At 54.2% G+C, this 24,158-nt stretch overlaps 1 long non-coding RNA gene across 2 annotated transcripts; it reads right to left on the reverse strand.

The window, feature by feature from the left end:
• Window positions 1-956: 956 nt before the first annotated feature.
• LOC122191573 lies at window positions 957-18,390 on the reverse strand. Of its 2 annotated transcripts, none has more exons than XR_006182430.1 (3): window positions 18,306-18,390; window positions 4,808-5,023; window positions 957-4,707 (listed from the first exon to the last, which is right to left on the reverse strand). It is a non-coding gene; the product is annotated as an uncharacterized LOC122191573 (long non-coding RNA). The 2 variants fall into 2 exon arrangements; XR_006182429.1 differs by lacking the exon at window positions 18,306-18,390 and adding an exon at window positions 13,851-14,014.
• Window positions 18,391-24,158: the final 5,768 nt, after the last annotated feature.

Below are 24,158 nucleotides of genomic sequence, written 5' to 3' on the forward strand. Positions count from 1 at the left end.
TGAAGGGATGGGATGGGGTGGTGGAGGGGGGGGAGAGAAGGGGAAGGGAGGGGAGGGGGGAGAACAGAACAGAATAGAATAGAACAGATCCGATCAACAGACCAGTCCTTCAGTGCAAACCGCAGTCATGATGTGCATCTAGAATTCACAGTACACTGCTGTCAGTCAGAGCCATCAGAGCAGAAGCCATTGGGATGTGTGTTTTTCCATCTCCTGGTGTGCTCTGTGTGGGAACAGTCCCCATCTCTGCTTGGAGGGGCTTTGCCCATTGCATCCCATGCACTGCCCCATCGCTGCCAGGTGGTCGGATTCCAAAACTTTTTTCATTTGTATGAAGAAGGCTGAAAACCAACTCGGGGAAGGACAAGGTTTGTCGCATAGCAAAAACCCTGATCTCCAAAGGTCGATAAAATCCACACTCTAGAAATTTGCATAAATAATTTGTCCAGATAGGAAATACAATAAGTACAAACCTGCTCTGTGCGTTGATACGTGTTTGCAAATGCCACGTTTATCTTCTCAAAGGGATGCACAGCTTTGCATTTGCCATGCATGGGGCTGACCTGGTCTTCTGTCTCTCCAAAGTAGAGAAAAGTCATTTGCTGGCATCATGAAAACAGACTAAAAATAGCTGGTTTCTATGGCTACTGAGGCTGGGAGACTCCTGAGGAACAAGTCTGGGTAGGTCCCTTTCGTGATGAAATCCAGGCAGTGGGATAAAAGGGAAGGACAATAAAAAGAGGTTGAATGCTTTGATCCTCCATAGACACCGCAGAGCTCTCCATGTGAGTGCAGCAACTGCAGTGATCAGTGCAGGTTTATTAGGGGGGAATCAGGGAATTGTATAGGATCTGACAAAACACCTCACAGACGCACTCAGGAATGGGGTTTTCTCCCTTCTCTTCTCCCCCCCCCCTTCATAAAAGCTGCACCAGGAGGTGCCATGTGGGCAGTGCTTGGGTTTGCTGGAAGGGGCTGAGCTATGGTCCATCCATCCCCAAAGTCTGAGTGCAATGGGGACCCTCCTTCTGCACCCACCCCCGCTTGGATGTTTTCCCTGGTGTAAATAGGATTAAAGGAGGATTATTGCTGGTGGGAAGAAATGCATTTTTCAGGAGTGCTGCGTTCCTCTTCTTAAGGAGCAACTGTAAAAAGAAAAGGCAAAAAAAAAAAACCCCAAACCTGGAAAGCCACAGCATAGATGTCATGCAGTGCGCACAGAGCCAACGTGCAATGGAAAGCATGATTTGCATCTTGCACTTTGTACCCTTTGCACGACTGGGAGCTGCTCAGCACCCAGCAGCCAACTCATGGGTGGTTCAGCAGCCTCAGCTTCGGGCACCCTGAGGGTGGGAAAGTCTTGGAAAAGTGTTTGGGTATCACTGGAGGGACAACAGGAGTGTGCACTGCCTGCAATGTGGGTAGGATGTAGCTGCTGCGGTGCAGCCACTTCTGGAGGGGAGAAGCAAAAGCAGTGTGGATGAGCCAAAGGCGGTGTGTGTGTGTGTGTCTGTCGCTCGGGAGAGCAAGAGGAAATCCTGAACAAGAAGCAAAATCCCAGCTTACAAAAACGCCTGGGGTTTTTTGTGCAAATGTGGGGGAGAGAGAAAGAGAGGCAGGGAGAGCGTTTCTCTTCTGAAGAGAGCTGTCAGCTCCCAGCCCTCGCAGTCTCAGAAGCATCCCAGCCTTGTTAAAATGCTGCCAATGGAAAAAATAAATAAAATAAAGTAAAATAAAATAAAGGAGAAAAAAAAAAAGCCTCACAACTTTACTTTGACTGCTGCAGGATCATCAGGCGGCAGCAGGAAGAGTGCAGCATCCTGGCAGGTTGGCAACAGAAAGAGGCAGGCTGAGCCTGGTGGGAAACAATACACAGCTGAAAGGACCTTCACCATAAATCTGGAGGTCAAGGCATGATGATGGGGGAATCAAAAAGCACCACGAGCCGTTTATGAGCACAATAGAGGTCAATCCAGGAGCAAACCATTTTGCTCGGAGCCACGGTGGAAAACATATTGTTGCTCTGAGAGCTCCATCCGTGCAGGGAGGTGGGAAGTTCACTTTAAAAATAACTGTAGCTCGGGCTCCTGAGCATTCAGGCTGCACCTGCTTAATTTATTGTGTTTTCACATGCACATGTAATGGGTGTAGGTGAGCATCTGCCTGTCTTGCTTTCAAATCCTACATTCATTCACTGGAGATGGGAGCACTAGAGACACAGGGACAGTCCAAGCAGGCACAGAGCTGCCAGTGTGCAACCACGGTGTGCTCCTGAGCAAGCACAGAGCTGCTGCACACAGCCAGTGTGCAACGTGGTGGTGTGCACCATGCAGGCGTGCATGGCACGAGCAGTGTGTGCATAGTGTGTGCACAGAGCAGTGTGTGCTGGGCATGCACCATGTGCAGTGTGTGCAGCATGCATGTGCCATGGAGAGCATGCACAGTGAGTGCATAGCATGAGTGCAGAGCCTGCAGCAGAGTTCCCAGCTCATCTCTTAACACCCAGGAGCCCTCAGAGCACTCCCTCCATGCACAGAATCCTTTGCAGGGATGCTCTCTGTGCATCCAGCTTGACACAGAGCTTCGGAGCAGCTGTTAGCTGCACATCCTCTGCTGCCAAACTGTGATGGATCTGCAGTCTAAGAGGTTTAGCAGTGAGGGTTTTGAGGTCACGAACCTCTCCCGCAACCCACAGCAATATTTTAGCCTCTGTGAAACCCGACTGAGCAAAAGCTGCCCATCATCTCCCTGAATCTCACCCTGCTGCCAAAAGAGCCCTGAGAGGGGTCATCACCCCACATCTTCACTAGGGGGAACCAACTGTGTGCCCCCAGGAGTGGGGCACCAACAGCTGAACCCAAAGGTGGTTGCATCAGCATTAACCTTGGTGTCTTCAGCTTCCCTGGGAGCCTCTGTGTGCACTGCAAAGTAAAAGGCTGCTGCAGCCTCAGAGCTCCCAGAGGACACATTACAGCCTGCATTAACCACAGCATTTCCCACTGATCTGTGCTTGCCAGGCTGAAATCTGCTGAGCTCCACAGTGATGAAGGCAGGGACACCTGGCCAACACCCGGAGCCCAGCAAGGAATCACTCAGTTCACATCACCTGAGCTCAGAGAGGGGAGAAGCAAACTGCCCTCTGAGTGCCCCCAACCCTGGGGTAGGTGCACAGGGACCAGGCATTGCTGCCATCCCACAGCCAGCATCCATCCACTGCTTCCCACCACAGCCCACAGGCACACAGCAGCGGAGAGGATTTAGAGCTCCTCAGCTGCACCTTCTGTTCTTGGCACTTCTGGCTGCTTTTTGTCCTAAATCCTTCAGATGAGAAAATAAAATACTGGCTGTGTTGGTTCTGGGTGTTGGCTGAGCCAACAGATCTCCATAGGGCAGCTGTCACTGGTGGCTACAGCTCTGTTTGTCATGTGCAAATGTGCTCTGAGAGCCCTGGGAAAGTCGAGCTGCTTAACAAGGCAGGGGGGGGGAATTGCTCTCTAAGTTTGCTCAGCCCCTTCTGTGGGAGCTCCCAGGGGGTGTCAGGCTGCTGCAGTCCATGCCCCCTGCTCCAGAGACGTGTCCCCCAGTTATTTGCCCTTCCCCACGAGCTGTCCCTCCTGCTTTTCTCAATTCTTGGCCATGGCAGCACCGAGGCTCCAGTGTCTGAAATGAGATCTTGAATTTTGGGTATAAATGGGGCCAAGGATGCAGGCTGGAGCCCAGCATCGTGACACCGAGACCTCAGCAATGTCCCCAGATCTGTGGGGACCCTCACCAGGGGTCGGCTGCTGGAGAACATCTGTAGGACAGTCCCTGAAAGGCACAGAATGTGGGGAGCTCCTGTATGGCTTTAACCGTAGGTAGGAAGGATGCACAGAGAGGGTGGAGGGGAAATGGGGATCCAGGGGACCTCAGGAACAGCCACACAGTGCCAGACGAAGGCAGTGGGAGCAGGAGCAGCCCTAGGGGTGTGCATCTCCTGCCTGGCACCCGTGAGCATCGCTTTCATCCTCCTGTGATTGGGTTCTGCATATAGAGAAGGGAAACAGCGGGTGGAAGAACTTAAGGATTTCTGCTCTGGAGGACAAGGTTGTGCCAGAAATGTCCCTGCAGAGAGCCCCCAGTGACACCACCTGGAGGCTGTTGGCCTTTGTGCCAACCATGAACCGGCTCCTGTTGGACTGCATTGCTCAGTGGCACAGGAATGAATGCCACCACCACTGTGTCCCCTGCACGAGCCTGGTGGTGTGCTTGGTGTCCCCATCAGGCTCTGCTGTGCTGCAGCTACAGAGCCAGGCATGGCTGAGAGGTGAAGATTGGCTTCTTGCAGTCCCAGACATTTGCTTGAGAAAAACTTAATAAATAATAATTAAATACATTAAAAATAGAGCTTGCTTGTACGTTCAGCCAATTCTGCAGCCGTGAGAGCACTTACCACCCTGAGGCAGCCCACCCCCAAGCACTATTAATCCATGCAGGACATGGGCTGGCTCCGGATTTCGGAAACCCTTTTAGGGTTTGTCTGCAGAGCAGTGCTGGGGTGAGGGCAGGGCAGTGGGGAATCCTCCTCTGACTGCAGCTGTTGGGGTGCAGAGGGCTCGGTGCATGTGGCAGGATGGCTGCAGCACCCCAATAATGTCTGCAATGCTGGCTGGTGCCTCCCAGTTTGGGCACTCCCATGTTTCAGCTCCCTCCTGGCCAGGCAAATGTCTGCAGAGAGAAAATGAGCAGAGCTGCAGGCTGAGTGCATTAGGGCAGATAGAGCTCTCAGCCCCATGCTGAGCCCCCCAACACTCTCTGCCCCACACACCTCTGCAGCACAGGGATCCCTATAGAGGCGACAGGAGAGGGGACAGCCAATGTCCCCCAGCAGCTCCGATGTCCCACTCCTGTCCCAGCTGCTCACACCGCCGTCTCCTGCTCTGCACTGGGCTCCTCCTTCTTCCTCTTCATCTTGCAGAAGCCATGCAGCCCGCAGAAGCAAGCGAAAGTGAATTGGGGCATCACCTGGAGCATCCAAGGGGACCTGGATGGGAACAGGGAGAAGGGAGAGAAATCAGGGCAGCTCCAACAGCACAAGCAGACAGGTCCCTAAAATCCTCAAAGTGGAAAACCTCCCACTGGCACATCTCTCTGCCAGTGAAAAATGATGGGATGAAAGCCAACCTCAGCCCCTATTATAGAACTGGGGGCAATCGGGACAGATGCGAGGACAGCTTGCAGTGCCTGGTGCTGGTTCATAGCCCCCCGTGGACAAGGAGCCTGGGACCCCTCTGGTAGCACAGCACCACAGGCACAGCACGATGGGGCACAGCTGAGAGCGTTGTCCCCTCACTCAGTGTCCATTTGAAGCAGAGAAAATGACGCCCCAAAGCACAGCCCTAATGATGGGCCAACAGCTGCAAAATGCAGCGATGCAAACGCAAGGCTGCTTGGCTTAAGAAAAAATAAAACAGCACCAACTCCCAGAAATGCTATCTGCAGCAAAACCTTTCTCTTCTCCCTGCTTTCCTCTGCAGCACTTGCACAGCTTGCAGGTGATCAGCCCTACGCCTGCCCACCCCACATCACCTCCCAGCCCCAGGCAGACAAGGTAACACACAGAGCTTCAGTTTATCCCACCTGTGAAATGGGCACAAAGTTATCAAAGAACCACGTGGGAATCTCAGTGTCTGAAATACTTTTGCATCCAGACCCACAGCTCCAACAAGGAGCAAATTCTACTTCTATCACTGCCCCCTCCCCAGCTGTTGCCAACCAGCTGGGTACCTGCCGAGCAGCCCCATGAAATACTGCTACCTCTGGAGCTTGCAAATAATGACAACAGGCTCTTCAATGAGTCTCTATCTGGCTCTGAATGCCTCTCAGCATAGCGGTGGGTCCCTGCGCCTCTCTTTGTGCTGCTGCTTTTTGTTAGGAGCCCAAGAATGGGGATCTGGGAGGGAAGGGCTGGAGCTGAGGGCCGTGGGGATGGTGGAACCCCTGTGTTGGGGCACTCAGTCCTGATCCCTATGCACCATCAGATCCTTGCATGGCTCATGCCACACCATGACGATGCCATGTCCAACAATCTGTTACTCATCAGGAGAATGGGGCTGTGCAGGATGTCCTGAGCACTGCTTGGTCCCCTCGTGCCCCATGTCACTGCATCCCAGTGCCACCCACATCACAGTGCCACCCATGTCCCTGTGCCACCAATATCCCTGTGCCACCCATATCCCAGTGCCACTCACATCTCAGTGCCACCCCTATTCTTGTGCCACCCATATCCCTGTGCCACCCACATCCCAGTGCCACCCCTATTCCTGTGCCACCCATGTCCCTCTGCCACCCACATCCCTGTGCCACCCCTATTCCTGTGCCACCCATGTCCCTCTGCCACCCACATCCCAGTGCCACCCCTATTCTTGTGCCACCTATGTCCCTGTGCCTCCCATGTCCCTGTGGCACCCACATCCCAGTGCCACCCCTATTCCTGTGCCACCCATGTCCCTCTGCTACCCACATCCCTGTGCCACCCACATCCCAGTGCCACCCCTATTCTTGTGCCACCCATGTCCATGTGCCACCCCTATTCCTGTGCCACCCACATCCCTGTGCCACCCACGTCCCCACACTGCAAACACAAAGCATCTGGGGGGTCGGGCTGCCAGGACCCCCACACCCAGAAGGGACCCATTGACAGATTCGGAGGAGTTTGTAACGCTGAGGCTTTTCAGGCTGACCCTCTGCCTCCCATTCAGGCAGCAGACAATGATGAATGAGCCCCAGAGAATAGAGGCAGCCCAGCTGAGGCTGGCGCTCCTGTTCTTCTTGAAAAGGTGGAAAAAGGATCCTGAAGGAGCAAGGAATAATTAAAAAAATAAATGAACCAGCTTGGGCAGCAATGACAGAAACCCTGCTTGATTTGCAAGGGCCGGGCATGCTTCACAGCCCCACGCTGCCCTTTCTATTCAAGGGAGAAGATCCTTTGGATAAAACTCTGCTGCAGCAGAGAAAATGCGAGGAGCATTAAAAATGTAAAGCTCGAGAATTCTCTTTAGTCAACTGCATAACCCCAGGCCGTGTTTGTCACTGTCACGGTGATGAATTGGGAGCTGTCTGGAATCAGCATGCTCACTTTAATAATGTGACTTTCCTCGAGCCCTAAAAAATGTCTTTGCGAAGCAGCTGGACAGAGCCTGTCCCTTAGCAATGCAATTACCAGCCTGGGCTTTGCTTTGCATCCATGCAATGCTCACAGTGCACCGAAATCTCTGCTCCTCATCCCCGTGCAGGGGGTTGTGATGAGGGTGCACAGCGTGCACAAAGGGAGGCAGAGCAGCGGCATCTCACCCCAACGCTGCTTTCCTACCCCACCCCGGCTTTGCTTTGCTTTGCTGCTTTTATTTTTGGAGGAGAAACGCCATCGAGTGAACACTGGGTTGGAAAGAAACCGGCGTTAAGTTTTGCATTTTAAACTCTGGGTTTCAAAAGCCGCCAGCGTGTCGGGGTTTTTTGTCTTGTTTTGTTTCTTTTTCCTGGGAAATGGGATCATTTGCAATGGAAATGGGTCTCTTTTATTTTATTTAGTTTTGGGGTTTCTTCTTTTCTCGTTTGTTGTTGTTGTCCTTTCGGAGGAACCGAACGGAATCCAATCGTTTGTAATGAAAAGTAGAGAAGCTCCCAGCAATTTGATTCCGGTTTGCCTTTCACTGCACCTCTGCAGCTGGGAGAGCTGGGTGTAATGGATGCTATAGGGAACACAGGGACTTCGGAGAGCTTTGTAGGTCACAACCCCAGAGCTGCTCTGAGCATCGCAGCACCATACAGTGCCCCCTAAGCACGGCACCCCATGGTTCCCACGCAGCACCCATCACACAAAACCCTTCCCCCTCTCCTTGCAGCCACAGCATCCACCCAAATTGGTCCTTATTTCCAAGCCATCATTTCCTAGCATTGCTTTCACCCCCCCTCCTTTTACAAAGCACGGGCATCACGCTGCTCACAGCCCAGCCTAAGACAAAGCCAACTTCAAAGCAGCCTCTCTAATGAGCCGGCAGCGCGTTGGAAACCCGAGACCAGGGGGACGAAACCGGCCAGAAAAGAAGCGCTGCCCCTTTAAGGAGAGATAATGAACGGCCAGGCTGTTGCTTGGCATGTTTGCAGAGAAGCGCTAATTAAAACATCGCTTCTGTAAAGTATGCTGATCCCATTGATTCTTCCCCCCACACAGTTAATTTGCTGCTAGGAAGGCAAAGTCGCAAGGGCCCTCATTATAAAAATTTCACTGGCTGCAGCTAATGGTTGTAATTAATAGGTGCAATAAATTCCAAATGGGCAGCCGGGGTGTTCATTAGCTGCGGGCTGACTCAGCACCGGTGGCCTCGCAGTTACTAAATAATCCATTTCCAGCAGCCGGGAGGAGGAAGGCGCCCCATGGCACATCCAGAATCACACAGAATCACAGGATGGCCAGGGTTGGAAGGGACCTCGAGGATCACGAAGCTCCAACCCCCTGCCACCAGCAGGGCCACCAACATCCGCATTGCACAGCAGCCCAGGCTGCCCAGGGCCCCATCCAACCTGGCCTTGAACACCTCCAGGGATGGACGGGGCATCCACAGCCTTTCTGGGCAGCTGTTCCAGCACCTCACCGCTCTCACAGCACACAACTTCCCCCTGACATCCAACCTCAATCTCCCCTCCCTCAACTTCAAACCATTTCCCCTTATCCTGCAGTTATCAACCCTTTCAAAGAGTTGGAGCAGAGTTGGAGAAATAATTCCCAGCAAGGCGAGGATCCACTTCTTTTTGTCTCATTTGGGAAATGCCCATGAAATCCCCCTCCACCCCAGTGTCTCTACCAGCAAATCAGGGTAGGGTTTCCCAAAAGTGCATCGATGCTACCTGCAGCCAGACACAGTGCAGCAGCTCACAGAGCCATGCATGCCCATGCAAAAAGCAGCGCTCACTGATGTGCTGCAGCTCTGCTGCCAGAGCTGTGGGTTGTGGCATGCTCAGAGGTGTGCTGGCAGTGCACACCCAGGCTCCTCGGCCCCCTGCTCCATGCTGAGCATCATCCTCTATGGGACGTCCACGAGTTTGGATGCATCACAGCTCTGATTACAAAACAACGGCTTTTTGGTTCGTTATCATCTGGCTGTAATTAAAGCATTCATTGTTGGCACTCCTTCTTTTGGTTATCTCTCAGGATTGATATCCACGGGGCTGGGTAAGCCACTGAGAAACTGCTGCTGTTTGTGCTGCTCTCCCAGCACAGCGTTACACTGAGACCTGGGCACGAGCCAGGTGGCCCCTGCCATGCGTGGAGCCAAACTTAGGGCTGGTGACACCAGGAGGGACAGCCAGGGTGACACTGCAGCTCCAGGCACAGCAGCACAGCACACAGCTGCAGTCATTCCTCCCCGCAGGGCAGCACACAACAAGCCCCAGCCTTGCCCAGGGAGGACGGCGGATGCCTCACTCTAAGCAGTGGTTATTATCTGTAATTAGCAACGTGTCCTGCTCTGCACGCTCGCTCCTGGGAGCTCAGGAAGGTTCCAGCAGTTTTCTTTGCTGGTGAAAGAGAACTGCCCAGCAGCAGCCTGCAGCTGCTCCTCTTCTCTGGAGCATGGATGGAATTTTGCTCAGCACCTTTTGAAAAAGAGGTGCATACCCACATTGTCTGAGACGCTTTGAGAACACCAACCTGGCCTCCTGTTTTATTTAACACCATGAATGTTTTATAAGCGCAGCAGCAGAGGGGCTTTGCTTTGCTGCTCGGTGCTCTCTGGAGCCGATCTGCACAGTGAAGGGAGGCTCTGAGCTGAGACTGTTCGCAGACCCAAATGGGAGAACTGAACTCCAAAATTTGGGTGAGCAATACCAGCAGTCCTGACCCTGTGGGACTGATGGGATGTGGCGCTCACTGGGGACACAGAGGCCACAGTGTGGTTGAGCTGAGAGCTCACCTGGTGCTGGCAGCATCTCCTCTGCACAATGGACCCCAGCCAGGGCTCCCTGCCAAGGCTTTTTGCACAGTGAAGTTTGCACAGAAACACTTGTCCTGAGCACATCCCCCCCCCCTCACCTCCTGCATGCCCCGCTCGGATGTCCCTCTGAGGATCAAACAGATGGAAAAGCAGAAGCCAAACCTTGCTGCTTAAGCCTTTGTGTGCTGGATCTGCACAAACAAGGGCAAGGAAGATGGAGATTTAGCATGCAGTCACCACAGCCCCGGCTGCTGAGCATTGGATGCCCTGAGAAGCACCGCTCCAACCTCCCCCCATTGCTGCAGCCCCCCAGGACACAGCACTCCCTCTGTTTCTCCTCCCTGCTTGCCTTGCTACAAAACAATCAACAGCATAAAAGGGAGTGAGAGCAAGTCTCAGGGGCAGCATTGCACAGAGACGCTGCTGATAAACTCGCACTGAGCTGCTTTGCACAGCAGCAAACATCCATAGAGGCTGCTGCTGCTCCGGGGTGGGCACTCAGGTTCTCCTGTGCTTCTCAATGCTTGGGAGCGACTGAAGCTCAGAAATGGGTCTACACCCATTCCCATTACCACATCCCCAGTGGTGGATTTGCAGGCTCTGTTTCCATGGAGCAAAACCCCCAACACGGGGCCAACAGCACCTGCAAAGGATGCATTGGATGGGGGGGACTTTCCTTGCTGCTTCCCAGCCCAACACATAGAGTTGCAATGAAGAGGATGTTCCCAAGCTGATGCTTCACTGCTCTTTGCTATTCCCTCTGTTGTGGCAGCAGCATCCCCAGCTCCCAGCCTGGGCACACACACCAAGGCTGTGCACATCCAACCCGGGGTGCAGCCCTCCTTGGTGTGAATGGCGGCCATTGTGACGGGTGAATTTTCTGAATGAGCAAATCCTCATTAAAAAGTAATTAAAACAGCCCGGCGAGGTTGGCTTAATTCCTTTCGTTTTGACTGATGGTGTTTGGTTTTGATGATTTATGTGGCACAGCCGTGCCAGCTCTCATGCTTCCATTGTCGGAGCTCATGGGATTTCATGATTCCCTTCCTTCCACACCTCCTTGAGTCATGGGATTACAGCAAATCTCAGCCTTCATTTTTTTCAGTGACTATTATTTTTAAGGACGCATTCCAAGCTGGTGAACTCAACTTGAAAGCCTGACACCTAATGACTCAAAGCTCAGGAAGTGGAGGTGGGGGGGGGGGGGGGAGGAAGAGAACACAACCAAACAAAGAACTGAAAATCCCTCTCTTCCTGCATGGAGAGCTGGTGGTGACCCTCAGCTACAGCTTGGTGGCATCGCCCTCCTCTCTCACACTCAGTGCTGCCCCATGCACCTGTGATGTGTGCAGATTTTAATTAAAAGTGCACATTTGCCAAGTTCTGCCTATCTCACATGCTTAGCTTGACGCTCTCAGGGCTGCAGGGATGGGTGCAGCGTGGCACAACCCATTCAGCTCCAGGCTCCACAGCCTCCCCAGCGGGGTCCCGGTGCACCAGGCTGACGGGACGGAGGTGTCAGAGCTTTTCTCAGCCACCTGCGAACCCTATCAGACAATAGCAGAGAAAAGTCTGCTGCCTTCACCTGGCTGCCTTGCCCATCGCCCCTTTGCAAATTCCCCCAGCTCTCCGCCAGCCACTTTTGTTCCACAGGGTCTGCAGGTGGGGATGCTTTGAACGGCGTGAGAAAAGCTCAGTGCAAAGAAAAGCTGCTCCCTCCGCCGTGCGCTGAATGGGGACGGAGGCGCCTGAAAGGCCGTGCCCCCCACCATCCCCATCCCCTTTGTCTGCCCCTCTGCTCGCCACCCCCTGCCCCATCCGTCTTGCTAAGGCCCCGCAAGGCTTCAATGCCCCCTTTCACTCGGTATTTGTTACCAAATAAATATGGGTGATTAAAAAGGGATCAGGAGTCCATGTGGTTTGCGGAGGTGCCTGGAAGGTGGAGTCCCTCCCCTGAGTAGCCCATGGCTTTTCGCCCTACATGAGTTAGGAAAAGCAATCACATAGGAATAAAAAGCCATAGACCACAGCAGAGGGCTTACCGAGGATAAGCCAGCAGTCTTTGGGGAAAGAAAAGGCAAAAGAGGGGTAAAAAGAAAAACAGCTAATAATTACGTAAGGCTCTGTCTAAGCTCTCATCTCCCCACAATCAGTTGGAACACAACCTGCTGCCCAAGTGCGGAGCTGCACAAAGATGGGAACCCCCCCCCCCCCCAGCCAGCCCCTATGGCAGCTCTCAGCACTGCTGCAATGCTCTGCCCCATGGACTAAGGCAGGAGAGCCAACCCCATCCCCCAGCAGTGCCTTCTCTGCTCCTTACACAGCAATGAGCAGCGATTATGGAAACAGCCCCCTCTCACAGCAGAGGCGATGCTTAGAAAACAACGTGCCATAGCCTCAATCAAAGGCAATGAATCCAAGGAGCAGAAAACGAGAAGGTTTATTTTCACTTTGCCAGCTCTCCGGCCATAGCCCTACCTTATCTCCTTTGCTAAACACTGGGTGTTCCCCCTCACACCGTTCTGGGCTGCTCTTCAGATGCCAATACACCTTGCAAACCTCGGGTCACGCTGCATGGTTGGCGATGGAGCAGCGCAGCTGCACACCTGTGGGCCAGGTGCTCACTTGCAGAGAGGAGCAGCAGCCTGCAGACTCATTCCTTCTGCAGACAGGAGCTCGGGGTGCAGCTGCAACCTGTCCTGGGGCTGTTTGGGAAACCTGACCCCGAGGCCCTTGCAGCAGAATGGGGAACAGGAGCCGGCTCACCTGGCAGCACGGCGGGCGGATGCGTGGTGTGGAGGGAGCGAACAGAAGTGTCTTTGTCGGGGAGACAAAGGGCTACAGAGAGCCCTGGCTGCAGAGCCACCTCCTGCAGCGCCTTCCCCTGCTGCCTTCAGGAGCCTCATCCCTCCCTGCACGTACCCAGAGGCAGCTCAGGACAAGGTGCTGCAACAGGCAGCTTCTCCAAGACTCCATTCCTTCATTTGTTCTTTAGGGAAAGCCTCTGTGCTGCTCCACACCCAGGGGAGCTCCTCCATCATCACCTCCAACCTTCACAGATCATACCTGCAGAATGCACAGGCTCTGCCTTTATTCTCTCCCCCAGCCCAGACTTGGGCTTGGTCATCATGACTGCTAATTGCCGAGGGCTGATAAGGTCAGCTCTGCTGTGGAACCCAGGAAATTCCCCTTCTTGTTGCTCTGCCAAAATCCTAGGGGAATTCAATGCTTCTAAAACAACGCAGCCAGCAGATTTGGAATTGGGAAGGGTTCTGCACCCAGACAGGTTCTGAACACTGCAGTTTGGATAGCAGTGACCTGCAAACCAAGCTTATGGAGCACAGTGGTAGCTCTCAAGCGGCGCTTCCCAAGACTTCACCTCCTTATACACTCCCATATACCACTACCAAGAAGGAAAGGCAGCTGCATGCAAACCTCATGACCTGGCCACATTCAATTTGCAGCCCCTTGTCCCATGGGCAGAAGGGTCCTGAGCCCCACATGGTGTCGTGGGAAGCACCCATGGGTGCTGGGTGCCCTATATCCACCTCTGTTCCCTCACCCAGCACTGAGCTGCTCCCAGGCGTGCGCTGAGGATGCAGCCCACATTTCCCAGATCCTCATACATTGCAGGGTGGGGGGATGACTGTCAAGCCAGACTTAACATCTCTTTGAGGTACAGCCCTACGGCTCTGCTGTGGCACTCAGCTCCGGATGTCTGCAGCTCCACCTTTCTCTCCCCACCACTGGAGCATTGAGAGCGCACGCCCCTATGAGCGCCACCAGCCCCACACAACCCCCACAGGACCCAGAGGAGCCAGGCAGCCCTCAGGATGACCCAGCACCTACCTGCCCACACCTCCCTGGGGCTGACCTCACCTTTGGCAGAGCAGCATCCTCTCTTCCCTGCGAGGGAACACCACCACACCGACGGGGCACAGGGGATGGGGATGGCATTGCCTGCTTCCCCCTGCAGCACTCAGGCATAACAGGGATGCTCCATGGGGCAGGGAAGCATTCCCAGCGCTCTGAGCTCTGGTTCCTCACGCCTGTCCCCAGTGCCCCATCCCCACGTCCCCGCACGGGTGCATACTTGGAATGGTTGTGCACTGAGGGGCCACGAGGGGGGGGAGGGGGGTGTGGGGGGTCAGGTATTTCTCCATCCCCAGCTCCACAGAGCCGGTAACAAAGGCGCTATTGAACGGCAGCCTCTCTGGTCTGTGAAGCAGAAACCTCTTGTATCTACTTCAGTGCCTTTGATCTAACTCCCCCAGTGGGATAGATATTACTCATGTCCTGCTGCTCGGGTACTGCTGCCAGAGCGGGATGGGGGGAACCTGTTTCCCCTTCTCCTCACCCTGGGGGCATCCCAGCTCTTTCTCTATAAACCCCCTCTGCCCCACAGGTTCCCCTTCCTGGCTGCGTGGGGCACAAGGCATGGCACAGAGGTGGTGGGAGTAGCGCTCTGCACCTCGCATTCCTCTCCTGTAATTAAAGCCGGTGAGCTGGGTGGAGGGGGGAATTTCCCAGAGGGTTTTACTGGCGTCTGGACAAGGGTCAGACAATGAGAACATTTGACAAGGTGCCCAAATCCGCTGTATCTTGGATACGCTCAAAGCCTCCCCTGTGTTGTTTGTCCCGGGCTCTGCAGGATGGAGGTGGGGCCCACGGAGCAGGTTGGGGGGCTCTTAGCCTTCATCCCATCAGGGCTGCCCTAAAAACACCTGCAAAGTGCTGTGAGCATTGGATTGCACTGCATCTCCCCCCAGGGTCCCCCAAGAAACCCCCAGGAAGGCATCAAACACCTCAGATGCTCACCTTGTGGTGCTTTAAAAAACACTTTGCTGCTTTCAGCAAGAGACCCGCAAGCTCCCCATGGAGCTGGGGCCACTCTGGGCTTAGCCTGGTTCTGCTGGTCCTGGGAGACACGGGGATGCTGCAGCAAGCTGCCTGTGTATCATCCCAGAAGCACTGGAGTGCTTTTGGAAATCCTATTCCCAGCTGGTCTGCAGAAATCCTTGTGCCTGGCAGATCCCATCAGCACGCAAAGAGCTGCATGTGGGCATCACCTCCGGGGCTGTCAGTGACCACATTGTAGTGCCCAAAGGGAGGAACCCAAAATTCTAGCACAAGTTGCAGGGAGAGCTGAGATGGGCACAGAGCTGGGGCTGCCCCGTCCTGCTGCAGTAGCACACAGCAAGCAATGGAACAGCAGGATGGGTGGATGGATGGATGGATAGATGGGTAGATGGACAAATGGATGGATGGACAAATGGATGGATAGATGGATGGATGGATGGATGGATGGACAAATGGATGGATGGACCAGTGCTCAAGAACACAGAGGGGCAAAGCCAAGTTCCCCTATAGGAGCCCACAGCATCCCAACAAGGAGCAATCAGCTTTTCTTTTGGGGATCACTTAAAGCCCCCAGCCCCACACTGCCTGCAGGGTGTGTAGGACCAAACTCCTGCGTTGCTTTTAAACTTTAAGTATTATAACTTGGGGAGCAGTTGAAGTCAGAGTTGGGCGGAGATCCATTTTCAAGCTGTCTTGACAACAGGCTCCAGCACAGCAAGATTAGATCTACTAATCACATTTATAAGGCGCCCAGGATCATGAATTGGGTATTTGGAGAATATCTGTCATTGTAACAATGTCATTTTCCAGCCTTCAGCGTGCACTGCTGCGTCCTCCAAGCCGTCACTATTGGACTTTTTGTTTTTGATAGAAACGTCTGTGTGGGGAAGAGGAGGCTCAAATGTATTCGTGGTATTGCTGCTGAGGTGCGTGCTGTCTGCCACTCGTGATATTGGGGTGATATTGGGGTTATTTATGGATTTTTATCAGCTTTCTCATCGCCTGAGTTTACATGCATCCCTCAGCAAGCAGACACAGACCCGCTGCCCTCAAAAGCAGGCTGCTGTCTGCAGCAAAGGGAAACACCTGAGAGAGAGGTGCTCAACAAATCCATGCTTGCAGCAGCGGTGCAACAGTCACAGCATTGCATTCCGTGCACAGCAGCTGCTGTTCACCTGCAAGCACTGCAGCTCTGCGTTACTCCAAACCCAAATCCTCACCTTGCAGGTACACATGAGATCCCCAAACACCTCCCAAAACACACAAGGCAGCAGAAAACTGTTCTGCTTTCTTTTAAGGAGAGGAGATCTCTTCATTTTCTAGCTACTTTTGCAACTCGCTCCATGCCTGCGGGTTGCTCTGCCTGCCTCTGCAACCTCTCCCATGGGGTGGGTTATCCTCTGCCAGTGGGTCCAGGCCCCCATATGCCCTTAACTCAGGGAATTTTGTAGCAAAGCCTCCCATCAGCTCAGCCTGGCCAGCAGCAGGATCCCAGAGGACCGCCTGCTCCAGGGATGACTTTGGGGAGCAGCAATGTTTGCACAGAAACATTCAACTCTGAGCCAGGAGGAACAGTCTGCAAATCCAGACAGTTTGTACCAATGGGCTTCAGGTGCAAAACCAACTCTGAGAAGTTGCAAGCTTGCTCTCCTGCTTTTCCATTTGGAACAGTGTCACTTTCAGTTCTCCTTTGCTTTCAGCAAAAAAAACAACCAAAACAAAACAAAAAACCAACGCATTTCAGGTGATTGGAAGCACAGCGCATGGGTGAAACAAAATGCTCACCAACCCCAGAGGGTTTTGCTTCTCAGAACATCTGCGATTTGACTTGACCTCTCCGTGTCTCCATGCTCTGCAAACCCATCAGATGCATCTCAGAATGGGACCTACCCTTGAATTGAAGCCCTTACAGCCCTGGGAGCCCAAAGCCACCACGCTGTGCCCTGGATCCCATTACAGACCCTGCTGTTCCCTCAGCCCCATGCATACAGTGTGGCTGTTTGCTCCAGCTTTATCTCCAAGTGAAGGGATGAGAAAGGCAGAGAGGGAAGGGACGAGAAAATGACCCAGATCTGCGCCTACAAACTGCCACAGAGCCCATTAGGAGAGGGCAAACACAGCTTGGGAATCCAGGTAAGTCACTCACTAACAAGATCCTCCCGGGCCTTTTAGCACATTCCTGGTCACAGCCAGTTCAGTTCCCAGCTGTAATTAAGTCTGGGCTGTGAGGCAGGAGATGCTGCAGCCGAGGGGTGGGGGGGGTCTGTCTGGTGTTGCAGGAGCACACAGGGCTGATGAGAAGTGTTCTTTCTCAGGCAGGGGATGAGAGCATACAGCACAGCTGATGATGCCCTGAGCTGTGAGTCAGCTCCTGGGCAGGACACAGCCAGCAGCACCCATCGGGGCCCTGCACTGCAGCCAGGCAACCCCAGCCCCTCTTTCTGGCACTGTGAGATTGCAGTGACACAAGTGAGAGAAGCCAGAGCCTGCCCACAGAGTGCTGCTCCACCAGCTGCAGCTGGGAAGGTGATGGGCTGCCCATGCAGGGGCATGCGAGGTGGAAAGGTGACCTCATGCAGCCCTTTGTATCCTATTTCACCAATATCTGTGCCCAGTTTGGTGGCCGTGGTCTCACTCTGGGTCCTCAGAGTCCCCACTCAGGGGTGGCACTCAGGGAAGGCGCTCCCCTCGATGGATTCATCCCCACCTCGCTTCTCAGCCTTGATCATCTTCCCTCCACGTGAAAAAAGGAGCGGTGTCACCTCTGAGGTGATGCAGACAGGAGGTATTTGTGTTTCGTCTGCCGCCGTTTGCCGTTCCCAGCGATTTGTCACGCTCTGCTGACAACTCATTGGGGACCCGTGACACAGTGTGCCACCTATTAGCATGAGGACAAATCCTGACAGAGAAAGCATCCCTCCTCCTCCTCAGAGACCTTTCCTCTCTTGGTTGCCCTGCTGGACACCAGCTGCTCCTTCCTAGGTGACAAGGGACAGCCAAACCAAGAGGACACAAACCATACGTGCAGACCCAGAGCGTGATGTGGAAGTGCCCTGAGCCCACATCAAACATTTTCTCCCTGCCCAGAGCCACCCCAGTCCTGGTCCCACCCTGCCCAGTGCCAGCATGTTGTCACCAGAAGGTGACACCTCCAGCTCCCCGTGGCCCCCAGCCCTCCCCTCTCCTCACCATCGCCTGTGCTTCCAGCAGAGAAAAATGCTTATTCTCCTTAATGTGCTATTGCAGCCCAGACAGGCACTGCACACACACATGCACACACACACTGACACACTCACATGCACACAGTCTCTGTGCTACCCATACCAAACCCCTGCCCAAACCACGGGGGACCACTCTATTTCTCCACACCGTTTCGCCCCCAAGACTCCACCGCTCTCCCTTTGCTTTCAGCAGCCAAGCACGGATGAAATAACAGCAGGGATCAAACGACACTGAAATCAAGGCTATTCCTACCTGGCAGTCATTGATTTCCTTCCCCCTTTGCTGACATCACCGCTCCCTTCAGGTTAATACACGCACCACTTTCCTTATCTCTGCTCAGGATTACCTCATCGCAGCAAACCCAGCGCGCTCGCTCCTGCTCTGCCGAATGCCAGCACTGTGTCTGAACTGCAACTTCCCAACCAGAGGAAGGATTTCTCCAAACGCCGTTCCATCAGAGCCCTGATCTCTCCCTCATACGCTGACACACGGCTCTTTTTTGCTTACAGATCAGCTCTTTGCTCTCCAGTGCATGCTCCTGCTCCATGCAGACCGGATCGTTCCCTTTGCTTGCTTCTTGCACTTCAAACTGCAAAAGTGCTGTGTGCACACACACGAAAAACTTGGCGTGCGTGCACACCAACATGTGCAGGAGCACTCACACAACTGCACACCTCACTGCTGAAATACAACACTTGCAGGGCTCCTCAGCTCATTTAGCTGTATGCTAACGTGCTGCATGCAAACCGTGCCCATAGAAGCAAGGTGAACGCACACAGATGCATGTCGTCTCCACACATACTCACATCCTAATGAATTTTGACCAGCTGCTGATCGTTCTGCCCTAAAACAAAGAGAACTGACATTCTTTTTCTTTTTTTTTTTTGGCTAAGCACACCTCGTCCCCAAGAACAGCACCCCTGCGAGCCGGTGCCGTCTATTGGCTACAGCATAAATATTTACACCCCTCTGCACACACACAGACACACACACGGACACGTTTCCAACGCACAAGAAGCAGGAGGTGAAGAAGCTCTTTGCAGCGCTGCTGCGCGGCCGCAGGAGGCGGTGCAGGTAATGCACGCACTGCTGCATGCAGGTGCGGGTGCACCGGTGCACTTCTGCCTCTCACCCACACAACCCCACCACGCAACGCTCCAAACAAAGAGAGAAAGAGAAAAACGCTGCCTTACTTTCTTCCGCTTATTCTTTTTTGGAGTTTTTTTTTTTTTTTTGTGGGGTTTTTTTTTTCCTCTCTCTCTCTTCTCCTCTATTTCAGGACTTTCCGCTGGAGGTGATGACGGAGAGGAACTTAACGCGGTCGGGGCGGAGTGGGGGAAAGCGTTTCGTCGGCGGAGAGGAGATGGAACAAAAGCCACGGGAGCGGTGCTGAATAGGTGTCCTCCTAGTTGTCGGGAATCGTGTGGCTGTGTGTGGCGCGGGCGGGAGGGGCGGTGGGCAGCGGCCTCCCTCCCTCCCCCCCTTCCTGGGGACGGGGTGAGCTCAGAGCAGAGGGACCCTCCGCTACCCGCGCCGCACCGGGCTGCGGAGCCGAGCGCACGGCCGCACCCCGCAGCAGCGTGTGGCCACCGCGGGGACAGCGGGGATGTAGAGACGGGGACAGAGGGGACACAGAGACGGGGACAGAGGGGATGCCGAGATGGGGACGGCAGGGATAAAGTGATGGGGACAATGGGGGATCTGCAATGGGGACGGTGGGGATACAGTGGTGGGGACAGTGTGGATGCAGTGATGGGGACAGTGGGGACACAGTGACGGGGACACAGTAATGGGAACAGCAGGGATATAGTGATGGGGACAGTGGGGACAGAGGGACACAGCGATGGGGATGCAGTGGTTGGGACAGTGGGGATGCAGAGATAACGGCAGCAGGGATACGGTTGTGGGACAATGGGAATACTGTGATAGGAACAGCGGGGACACAGTGATGGGGACAGCAGGGATAAAGTGATGGGGACAATGGGGATACTGCAGTGGGGACAGTGGGGATACAGTGATGGGTACAGCAGGGATACAGAGATAAGGGCAGCAGGGGTGCAGCGATGTGGACAGTGAGGACACAGCGATGGAGAGAGTGAGGATACAAGGATGGGGACAGAGGGACACAGTGATGGGGACACAGTGACAGGGACAGCGGGGATATCGTGATGGGGACCACGGGAACACAGCAATAGGGGCAGCAGGGATACAGAGACAAGGACAGCAGGGGTACGGTTATGGGGACAACGGGGATGCTGTGATAAGGACAGCGGGGACACAGTGATGGAGACAGCAAGGATACAGTGATGAGAACTGTGGGAACACAGCGATGGGGACAGCAGGGACACAGCACTGGGGCCGCCCGGTGCCCTCTCCCCGTTCCTCCCCCTGCTTTGTCTCCATCCCAGTCTCCCAGCCAGGCAGACACAAAGAGCCTCTGACCTGGGAGGAGAAATACGCCTCGCCTCGTCGAGAAAATCCGCCCCAGCGCCCCGAGGTGAGCTTTTGGCAGCAGGGAATTAAAAATAGCTGCTGTGGCTCCAAGTCGGAGACAGCACTCCTTCCCTAATGAGTATAATTAGCACGGAGCGGATGGAAGCGCAGTTCCCCGGCTGCTCCCCGTGTTGCTCAGTGTCTCCGAGTGCCACTCACCGACATCTCCTCCATGCACGCTGGGGAAGTGGTGCTTTCCCACATCCAGGAGCTGTGCCTGGATCAGCTCCCTGGCTGCCCTGAGCTCTTCCTCTGTCCCGGTGACACAATGAAGGTGTTCCAATGGAACGAATCCCCAAAAGCACAACCTGAGGCTTCTGTGTTATGCGAGAGCAAAGAGAAGTCAGATCTGGGACCTTTTCTCCTGCTCACCTCTATCCGTTCCCTGAAGCACTCATGAATCCTGGTTGTACCAATGGGGGGCTCAGGAGGGGGGTCAGGCAGGCTGCAGGCTCACAGTGCCCCACAGATCCTCCTCCTACATCTGTGTCCAAGCAGAGCATCGCCTCACCATCCCCTGCCATGGGGACAGGCATGGGGACAAGGCCACCTCTCCACTTTCTGCCCCATCGGCGACCCCAGAGATCTCAATTCTCTTAAGCACTGATTTTGGCTGTGGGTGGGCACAGCACCAAGGACACAGCAGAGTCCACCCAGAGCATCCCTCCCTGAGCGTGGCGCAGACGAAACCCCTTTGAGAGCGATGTGTTGGGCAGCTCATTAGCTGATGGGGTTAATGAACTTCTCCATGGGTTCCCTGCAGCCAGGGCTGGGCACGGGGTGAGCTGTGGGTGCGTCAGGTCAGGAGCTGCTGCACCTCTCATGGCATCTGCTCAGCTCTGACACGGTGCTCACTTGGGCTTTTTTTTAATTGTCTTGATGTCCCTCATTTGCATAATCCCCACAATGCAGCGCAGCAGGACTTTTGCTCTGAGCTACTAAATAGATGACAAAAATAAATGTGTCATGTAAGATTTGCTTCCATTTCTTTCCCCCTTTGTGAGCGAGCTATCACCAAGAAATGATGCTGGCGGAGCTGATCTCCCAGGAGCTGTCAGGCTGGGCTGCCTTGAGCAGCAAAGCTTGGTTTTGCCCATGGAACACAACTTGGCCAGATGTTAGAGCGAGTTGTGCGAGCTGAGAGCAGCAGGAGGAGGAAACGTCTGCACTCCTCAGTCCCTCTGCATTGCTCCCTATAGAGATGGTCCTGCAAAATCAGCCCCAGGGCTGCGGGCAGAGGGCGTTCAGAAATCCATTGCTGCGGTTGCAGTGTGTCCATGTCCAGGCAGGTGCTGGCAGTGCTCTATTTTCAGAGTGATTTTCTTCAAAACCACCACGCAGCTCTCGGTGCTTGCAGTGGAGACGGCACCATTTAGGAAATGAGCTCCCTGAGCCAAGAAGAAGAGTGATCGCCCAGCTGTGAGCATCCAAGGGGACTCCTGAGGCTGGAACAGCACCATGTGTTTCCTACAGGATGATTCCCCTCCTGCAAGACTGTATTTCTCACTTCGAGGAACTCGGCTGGATGGCACCCAGTGAACCAAAGGGAACAAACTCAAAGTCCTAAAGGAGAGGCTGAAATCCCATCCCCAGGGCTCTGTATGGCTGCATGCCCTTGGGGCTGGGATGCATGGCAGCAATGTGGGGTCATGGATGAACTGCCTAACCCATCTCCTTGCAATGCAGGATGTGGATGTGAGAGCAGAGAGCAGCAGGACGCATTGGGTCCCACAAGGTTTAGGAGCTTTGCACCGGGTGCTGGCAGCTCTGCATCTCTTAGGCCATCTTTTCTCCTCCCCACAGCCCTGTGAGTCAGGAGGATTCTCAGCTCTCATATAAAAGCATTTCCAACTGTGTTGTTTGTGCTGGAAAATGTGAATCCTAATGGGTAGGAGCTAGAAGAGAAATAAAGACCTGATAATATACGAGCTTCCTTTTTTTTTCTCTTTTCTTTTAGAGCCCTGGCCCGCTTTAAATCACTTTTATGGCCGTACACAACTGCCTTCTGGCACGCGGATGCTCAAGCCTGGTGTTGCTGAAAAGATGGATTCACAACTGCTGGTCAGTGGAGGAAGAAGCACTGCGTGTGCTTCCCAAAGCACCCAGTGAAAGAGCTTCAGCTGCATCCATTGGTATTTCACACGTCCTGGGATGGGGACCCCTAGCAGAGAGACTCCACATCATGTTGGTGAGGTCTGCAGCCAGTGCCAGGTGGGTTGGTGGGCGCCGGGCAGCACAAGGCAGTGGCAGGAAGGTGTCAGGAGGAACAAAACGTGGAGAGAGGTGGAAATCAGATGAGTGATGGGTGCGAGGCACAGAGGAGCGCAGAGCATCCCTCCAGGATGTGGTGAATAATTTCCCCCTTCCCCAAAGCACTGCGGTGAGGGGATGGGATCATCCATCTTCATTACATCCCCAGAAGAGGATCTGTCAGGTTGTGGTGTAAAGGCAATCGATAGCCCCAAGGGCTCACTGCGTGCTGGGCTGTGCTGCACACGTGTGCTGCCCCTGCTCCCTGCTCTCCATGGCACGGGGGACACCAGGTATTGCCACACACTGCCTGCACCCACATGCTTTTTCAGCTCAGACCAACCACGTGTTTTCTTTTCCCCTTCTTGCCACAGCCTGGCACCTTGCTGATTCTTTTCCATCAGCTCCCAGCAAAGCTCCTGCAAGAAAATCTCCCAGAAGAGCTTCTCTCCAGGGAGCAAAAACCCCCATTGAAATATCGACCTGCTCACGTGCAATCACATGAGCCCACCTATACTGCACACCTAATTCACACCCAATGCCCACGACACCTTCTGCAAAGATATCCAAGAGAAGCTCAGCACGGGACACACTCCTTGTCCCCTCTGCCTTCATGCAGAGGGCAGGAAGGTAACCAATGGAAGAAATAAAGGGGAAGGTCCAAACAACAGGTGATGCTGAGCCCCAGCAGCACTTGGGCTTGCACCCATTTATCTCACTGAATGCCCACCCCTGGGACCGTTCCCTGGGCAGGTGCCTGCGAGCATCTTGCTTTGCAGCAGGGAGATTCACTGTTTGCAGCTTTCAAAGCCCCGTGCCCAAGCCCCTGCTGCAAAGCAGAAGTCTCACCCAAGATGAGCTCCATCCATCTTCCTCTCAGCTCGGCCGCACGGCTAAAAACAAGCCAATAAAGTAGCAATCACCTTGGAGCAGCAGCAGCTCTATTAAAGCACAGCGGGCTGCAGCACCTGCGCCCCAACTCCACAAACCAAAGCCACGAAGCCTCCTCCTGCTCACTGTACCCCATGTCATGGTGTGAGGACCCAGCCCTGTGGCCCCAGGCCTGGTTGCACCCCACTCTGCTCCTCCACGGATGCTGCCTTTCCACGTATAGCACACAACCAGTTCCCAGCCTGCCAAAAGGGCAGTGCTCACCTTGCACCTCTGCTCTGTTCCAGCAGCTTTCAGGCCCCAGTTGGGACCCCCACCCACCAGCTGGGGCTGCTCCTGTGCCTCCTTGAAAAGCAGAAGGGGATCACAGGGATGCGATGTGCTGGATGTTTGCATCAGTTCCCATTGCAAACGCTCGTTTGTCATGTAGATCTCCTGGCATTTTTTTAAAGGGTAGATTAATTTAGGGGA

The sequence above is a fragment of the Lagopus leucura genome, unplaced genomic scaffold (assembly GCF_019238085.1).
Source record: "Lagopus leucura isolate 7727_CA_CO unplaced genomic scaffold, USGS_WTPT01 140-8_obj-0_obj, whole genome shotgun sequence".
Taxonomy (NCBI): domain Eukaryota; kingdom Metazoa; phylum Chordata; class Aves; order Galliformes; family Phasianidae; genus Lagopus; species Lagopus leucura.